The sequence below is a fragment of the Staurois parvus genome, unplaced genomic scaffold, assembly GCF_062004578.1.
Source record: "Staurois parvus isolate SC_StPar_1 unplaced genomic scaffold, SC_StPar_1.0 ptg000578l, whole genome shotgun sequence".
Classification (NCBI taxonomy): domain Eukaryota; kingdom Metazoa; phylum Chordata; class Amphibia; order Anura; family Ranidae; genus Staurois; species Staurois parvus.
This window is the reverse complement of record NW_028318374.1, coordinates 1-7,161: the sequence shown is the minus strand read 5'-3', so window position 1 is coordinate 7,161 and position 7,161 is coordinate 1. Positions and strand designations below refer to the sequence as shown.

Sequence of the window (7,161 nt, the reverse complement as noted above, 5' to 3'; positions counted from 1 at the left end):
CTGATGCATTTGTTTTCTCTGGATAAATCACCCACTCTGCTGTATGTTAGGACAATCCTCCTAATTTGTTTTCAATTAACCCACTCTGATGGCAGGAGCTGGCCCTTTAAGTGGGCTCTAAGACATGGCACCCAAGGTCAGTAGGGGCACTGCAATTGGCTGCACACTAATGATGTGATCAGCAGCACATTCTACCAGCTTAAATCATTGGTAGTTGACTATGAGCTGTCCATGGCAGCTTGGTCACAATTCTGGGAGCCATAGGAGCATGGCTTTAGAACACATGGCATTAATGCCCTACAGCCATATATGCATTAGGTTTTCATAATAAGGGCTAAAAACCTGAATTATGGAACCTATGCTCCAAAAAGCAAGCAGAGGACAAAGTACTAGTCACCAGCATTGCCTAAGGTCTTCTTAAAGCTGCTCTTTTCCAATTACTACCATGCCTTATTTTGCAATGAGGATGGTGGAGTGCTGGACTCTGAAGCTTGTAGAGGTTCCAAATAAATGATTATTCAAGTATGGCAGCTCTCTATGGCTCTGTAAAGCCCCACTGGAGTTAATGGGCAAATCAACTTGTATAAAGTAAAAAAAGGATATGAGCACCAAGCTAGACAACAGTCCAAATATGAATTGGTCACCATTTAAAAGGGTCTACCAAGAGTTAACATCCATCAAGTTGTGGGGCTGCTGGACAAAAATTCCTTCTCATCAGCACTTGGTATTTATTATACAAGTAGGATCTGGATGTGTGGTTAAAGTGGAAATTTAGATGTGGCTATTACACAGCTAAATTGGGCCAGCTTGGGGGAATGTAATTAGCATCCATGGGCTTTGCACAGGTATTTTGTATGCATAGAGAACACTGTAACAGGCACCACACTTCCAGTGATCTCCACTAGCTTTTGTTTTAGTCAGAGTATAAATCTGTGTTTCTAGCATGTTTGAATCCACTTACAGTTAACTGACTCACTAGCTGGAAGGCTTCATTCATACCTTTAGGACTCCAAAGTTGCATGGCTTTAGAGTGCAATTTTGGATGGGTGTGACTTGTCCCTCTGCAAAGTTGGACTCACTGTTGCATGTAAAACAGTCAGGTACAAATATCATGCAACCTTTGAGGATTTACATTGAAGTCTATGACCCTCAAAATTGGCTGAAACACAGACAAAAAGTAATGCATGAGCTACTTGAAGTCACTGCAACTTTAAGTCACACATATGAATGGTTATCATTAGAAAACATGGGGTATGACTTGTCATGTGACTTTGGACAGCAACGTTGCATGACAAGTTGCACAAGTGTAAATGGGTTTGAAGTAGATAGACATATCTATGGTCTATCATTTACTGGCAAGGTTGCTCAATCACAGGTGCCATTCAGGGAAATCATTGCATGTACTCAGTGAGTGCAAAGTGTTCTGACTGGATGAGGTGAGGCAATGATGTCACAATCTCCACCTTATCCAATCAGATAACACTGCGTTCAGTGAGAAAATACACAAATCAAAATAGGCTAGATGCAAAGTATTATTTCTAGATAGAATCAACCATCTAGGATTTGTGGAGACAGGATTTGCCAGTCAGATGCAGGTAGAGAAATCTGGTTTCTGAGAAACCACAAAGTTCTCTGAATGGCTTCCAGAGTGGGCAACCTCCTGTTTATAGTAAGCAACAGGGCAACCCCTCAGCATGGAACTCAGAAGCTAGCGGAAATTATAGTAGCAGTGTCTACTACAGTGATTTCCAACTTCCACAGGGACCCCACTGATATGGTACATACATTGGACCAGCTTCAAAATCCTGGAATAAGCAACTATCCAAATCCCATTTGCACAAAAAAAAAATATAGATTGACAAAAGAAACACCAGTGCTAAATTGGCTTAAATTGTTTATTTGAAGATTATTTTTTTTCAAAAGTCATTTTGACATTTTAGCCTTTTGGAAACAGTACCGAGTACTTCATATTGGACCAATCACAAATGCCAAACAAACAATGGCTGTCAGTGGAAAATCTGCTTCAATTAGACTTTCCAGATTAACTTACTGAAAACTGAATTCTGATTGGTTGACATGGAAAGCTTGCATATTGATGCTCCAGTCTTTAAAGAAAAAAAAAAGTGCATGGGTGTTAAATAAGAATACCCCAAACCGTGTTATTGGCACACTATGCTGCACTTTCTCAAGAAATAGGCCGATACAGGTGGACCTTCAGATCATAAAAAGGTCCAGAAGACCAGTCAATCAACCTCAGCAACCCATATTATAGCAAATTAGGATCAGCACCTCTTAGACTGTTTGGACTCACCAGTTCAGGCCCAACTTGATTTAATTTTTTTTTTCCTAGTCTCCACCATGTTCTGGTAACTTTGGAATTAAATTTAAAGAGGCCCTGTCACCAACTTTAAAAAATTGCAGGAAAAAAAAAAGTTTTTTTTACAGAAAAATCTAATTTTAAAAATGCTCACTTGCAATGTATTTTCTTCCCATAAAATGCTCTACTAGCAATGTGCATTTGAGCTAGCTAGAAAATTCAGCTAGATCCAATTCCCTAGGAGTGTCCAATGACTGTACCGGCCAAGCTCCTCTGCCTCCACTCCGTGGATGCCCTTTTACGTGGCTGCCAGGGGAGGAGCAAAGGGAGAATACTATATTTGAGTGACAGTTCTGAGAATGCTGACTTCTCATTTAAGATTGCCTCACCCAGCAGTAGCCACAGGGCTTTTGTAGGTCTACATATGCAAGACTTTTTAAAAAAAAAAAAAAAAAATCATCCCATTACATTATGGTGGGGTGTTTTTTTTTGTTTTTTTTTTTTAATTTCTGCCAATAAGGTCTCTAAAAAACAAAAATAAATTAAGTTCACCTTCATTTAGGCAATGAATTTTGCCAATTGCATACCAAGAGGCTATTGCACATTTAAACTGACTCAGCCAGGCAAACAGCATTGTGCTGATTAAATTAACCCATATAGCAGCATACCACTGATCTTTATACAGTAATTGCACAATTATATTAAAACCATTTGACTTAAAGAATTTCCTTTTCACAAAAAAAGGAAAAAAAAAAGTGTATGTGTGGTTTTGAGACAATTTAGTCATTTTGTAATTGCAGCGTATATTTGACATGCTAGCAGTGATTTAGAATTGTTCAGGTTCTACACAAAACCCTCAGCTCTCCTATCATTCTAGGGTAGGACACGATTTAAAGAGTACCAGTCATAAATGGGTTTATACAGAGATGTGATGGTTTACCTTTACATTTATCACCAAGTGCAGACTTGCCTATAAAAGAATTTCTACATTTCCCCTTACCGAAAGCCTAACTCCAGATAGGACTTTAAAAATTGTTCTTTTGGGTCAAGCTAGCCAAAACCATTACAGGATTTATATAGCACCAGTTTAAGCAGTGCTTTACAACATAAAGGAAGACAGTACAGTTATGATACAATAGGGTTAAGAGGGCCCTGCTTATGAGAGCTTACAATCTAATAGGGTGGGGCAAGCAGGACAAAAAAAAAAAAAAATGTAATACCAGAGGGATGAGCTGATGGAAGAACTAAAAGTCCAGTTGTTAGGAGACATGATAGGCTTACCTGAAGAGATGTTTTCAGGGACTGCCTAAAGGTGGACAGTAGGAGACAGACGGACAGATTGAGGTAGAGAGTTCCACAGGATGGGAGAGACTGGAGAAGTCCTAAGAGAAGCATGGGATGAGTAGTCAAGAGAGCTAGAGAGCAGGAAGTCTTGAAGAGCAGAGAGGACGGTTTGAATGAGATTTAGAGACACGATTGGCGATGTAGCTCGGGGCAGAGTTATGAATGGCTTTGTAGGTTATTAACCTTTTGAATTTAATTCGCTGGGCAATCGGAAGCCAGTGGAGGGATTTGCAGAGGTGGTGGCAGATACTGAGCGATTGGTAAGGTAGACGAGTCTGGCAGCAGCATTCATGATAGACTGAAGGGGAGGATAGCCTATGGAGAGATACTAGATACTGCCAACAATATACAAAGCCATTCACAATTCTGCTCCGAGCTACATCAATCTTGTCCCCAATATCACCCAAACCATCCTACTCTTGTAGTCCAACCCCACAAAAAACAAAGCTTCCTGTGAATGGCCAAGCAGCACTCAGCCAGACTTAATTTTATTCCAGTGACAGCAAGTCCCCATACCACTGCTGGAACAATGCTGTATACCCAAGGCTGCATACAGTTTATACAGTGCTGACAGCAAGCTCATGTGTTCGTAAAGAAAATTGTGTGCTTGGGCCAGCTTGGCTGGGACTGAGTCAGAAGTAAAGAATCACCTCAAGTCTTGACAGTTGCTTTTCTGCCAACTACAGGGCTTATACTGATAAAAAAACACCCTTCGCCTGAGTGTGCAAAACAATCACGTAAAACAGTCCATTAGATAAAAGCATAAAAAAGGAAAAAAGCAAGATAAAAAAAGGAATGTTACAATTGCAAGTTTAATATCAGTACATTCGATCAGTTCAGGTAGGACGGGACAGAAACTGTCAAACCCTAGCTGGCTTCTCATTTCTAACGCTTGGCTTCAAAAGTCATTCTCAGACAAAATTAAATAAAAGCTTTATTTAATTTGTCTAAGTGTAGATCTTTTAACAGTAAGCCTTTTGAAAAATTTAGGACCCTTGTGAAAGGCCAATTATGACTAGATCTCTGTAAACCATTCAAGAATTAAACACTTATATTGAACAGCTGAACTTCAGATTCTCCAGCAAGTCTTCCACCTTGAGGGGGTTTTTAAGACCTGGGTGCTGTAAAACAGAGGAGAGAATTAGAATTTTAAAATGATCCAAAAAACACAAAAAAAAAACGGATCTAACAGATGAGCAATGATCCACAGTATTCTACAGGACCAGTGCCCTCTTCCATGCTGATTGGTAGACAGTCTTGTATATAGACTTTTTGGTGCATTGACCTGCTTGGTCCTATTCAGGGCTATCAAATGTGATCCTTGAAAATGGCTCAATGCACATATATCACATGGCCAGGGGCGGACCGACCATTTGGAAACTCGGGCACTACCCAAGGGCCCAGGGTAAAGTAGGGGGGCCCCATGAGATGCCCCTGGTACCTTTTTCATAGGCTTTTTTGAGTTTGGGCAAGGACACAGGGGCCTCATGATCCAATATTGCCCAGGGGCCCCATGAGTTGTCAGTCCGCCCCTGCACATGGCAACGAATTAGCACACAACTGTATTGCCATGAGCATTACTGTGTAAACAAGGATCCTAAAGCGACTCAGTCAAACAAAAATTCTCCCGCATCGCATGGGTTGGCTGCTCATTCAGGTGTATGAAACTTGTTAAATATTCACTTGCCTGATCCTCTGCACTGCTAGACAGGTCCCCGCAGGGTCTTCCTCCGTATGTTCCAGCAGTCCTGAAGTCATCAAAACCAATGCAGGACTCATAGCCCTGCTTTAGATGCCATCAACTGCCAGAACATGGGGGAGCACCATCAAGTAAAAGTGCTTCTCCTCTCCACTACAGTAGACCAAGTCCCCAGTCATATCAGTGAGATTTGTAAATTGAAATTGCATTGAATGAATGTGAATGTCAGGGTCTTAACATGTGCAATTTGCTGCAGTGCAATTTCCAAAAGAGTCCTTGCATTACTTTTTTCTGCAGTTTTGTTGTGATTTCACATACATAGAATAGAAATCGCAAGAAAATGCTGAAAATCTTCAGTTAGTATTAAAGTCTTCAGAAATCACACCTGAAATTGCACACAAAAAAACCACAGATTTTCAATTGCAGAGGTGTGACCGGTGACTAAGGGTAGTAAGGACATCAATACCTGAAATTGGGCAATTAAAGGAATATGGGGACCAGACAGTGGCACTATTCTAGTTCTGAGATTTATGACCACAGTGACAAAAAGCAGATTGTGAGCACTGGAAATTAAAACAGGGCTGTTTTGTTTTCGATTTATAACAGCCATGCACTGAAAGGCCACATTTGTAGGACTATCTTGCTGGACCTGGGGTAATTGCCTCTTTTCACCACACCAATTTTAGTTAACTCTCCAGCAATACACACCAAGCTGAGCATATGCAGCTTCCCCCCAGGGCTCTGTGCTATCAGCAGATGGATTGGGGACAGTAGAATAAGAGGTGGATCAGAGCAGACAGGATCAAACAACCTTTAGACAAAGGAGGATTAACCCCTTAGGTTCTGGTGAGTATAACAAGCATGCTTTACTGCATATACAGACTGATTGTACTGTTGTGGGTTTAGTAACACTTTAAGTACACACTGCATTGTTCCACAAAAAAAAAAAAAAAAAAAAACACACAGTGCTAGAAAAGAAACTAAGAATGTATCCAGATTTCACTGGATGGCATGTTCAGATGGCCAGTTGCCTTCTCTGGAAGTTTGAGCCCCATGGCCTTTGTTGCCTACGCATAAATCCAGCCTTGTACGGACCACCGCTTCTTGACTTTGGCCAAGATAAAGTGCAGCAAACCCTATGGACCAGTTTATGGAACCCTACATCAATAAATTCCTAACTTTACCCACACAAGTTTGATTTGCTGGCCTAAGAGCCAAAACACCTAAACCATATTTCATCATCATAGCAACTATGTGCCTTTTCCCTTGACAACTTGCAGCACTGCTATCGAGCCAAAAGGCCAAGTCGACTAGCAATACTTACCGCAGCCCTCAAAGCCTGATCCAAGTCTTCAACGAGGTCTTCTGTGTCTTCTAGGCCAACGGAGAGACGGATAAGGGTGTCACTGATATTGAGGAGAGCCCGGTCTTCCTCTGGGACAGAGGCATGTGTCATTATTGCTCTGCAAAACAAAACCCAAAACATGTCAAACCACAAAAATCCGGCACCCGTGGAACTCCAGCAGTAAGGTCCACATTTGAGGATGAGGCATTTTCACTCCTCCCATTATTGTTCAGAATACAACATTAGGATGAGAAATCACATAAAAATGGGAGGAAAAAAAAAAAAAAAAAAGTGTATGTCAAAGTTCATTAGATCAACAGATCTAAGCAGCTGAAGTTTTACGCAGATCTCATGATTTGCACACAACTTCAGCTGCTTATATATCTGAACCCTCTAATCAATATGTAAGTTTTCACTGAAGATATCATACATTAAGATGGACAGGTTTACATTAAC

The 7,161-nt window shown here is 40.8% G+C and overlaps 1 long non-coding RNA gene across 1 annotated transcript; it reads right to left on the bottom strand.

The window, feature by feature from the left end:
* Positions 1-1,881: 1,881 nt before the first annotated feature.
* LOC149450210 (uncharacterized) lies at positions 1,882-6,959 on the bottom strand. The gene is made up of 2 exons (XR_016315284.1): positions 6,685-6,959; positions 1,882-4,782 (listed from the first exon to the last, which is right to left on the bottom strand). It is a non-coding gene; the product is annotated as an uncharacterized LOC149450210 (long non-coding RNA).
* Between the last annotated feature and the right edge of the window lie 202 nt (positions 6,960-7,161).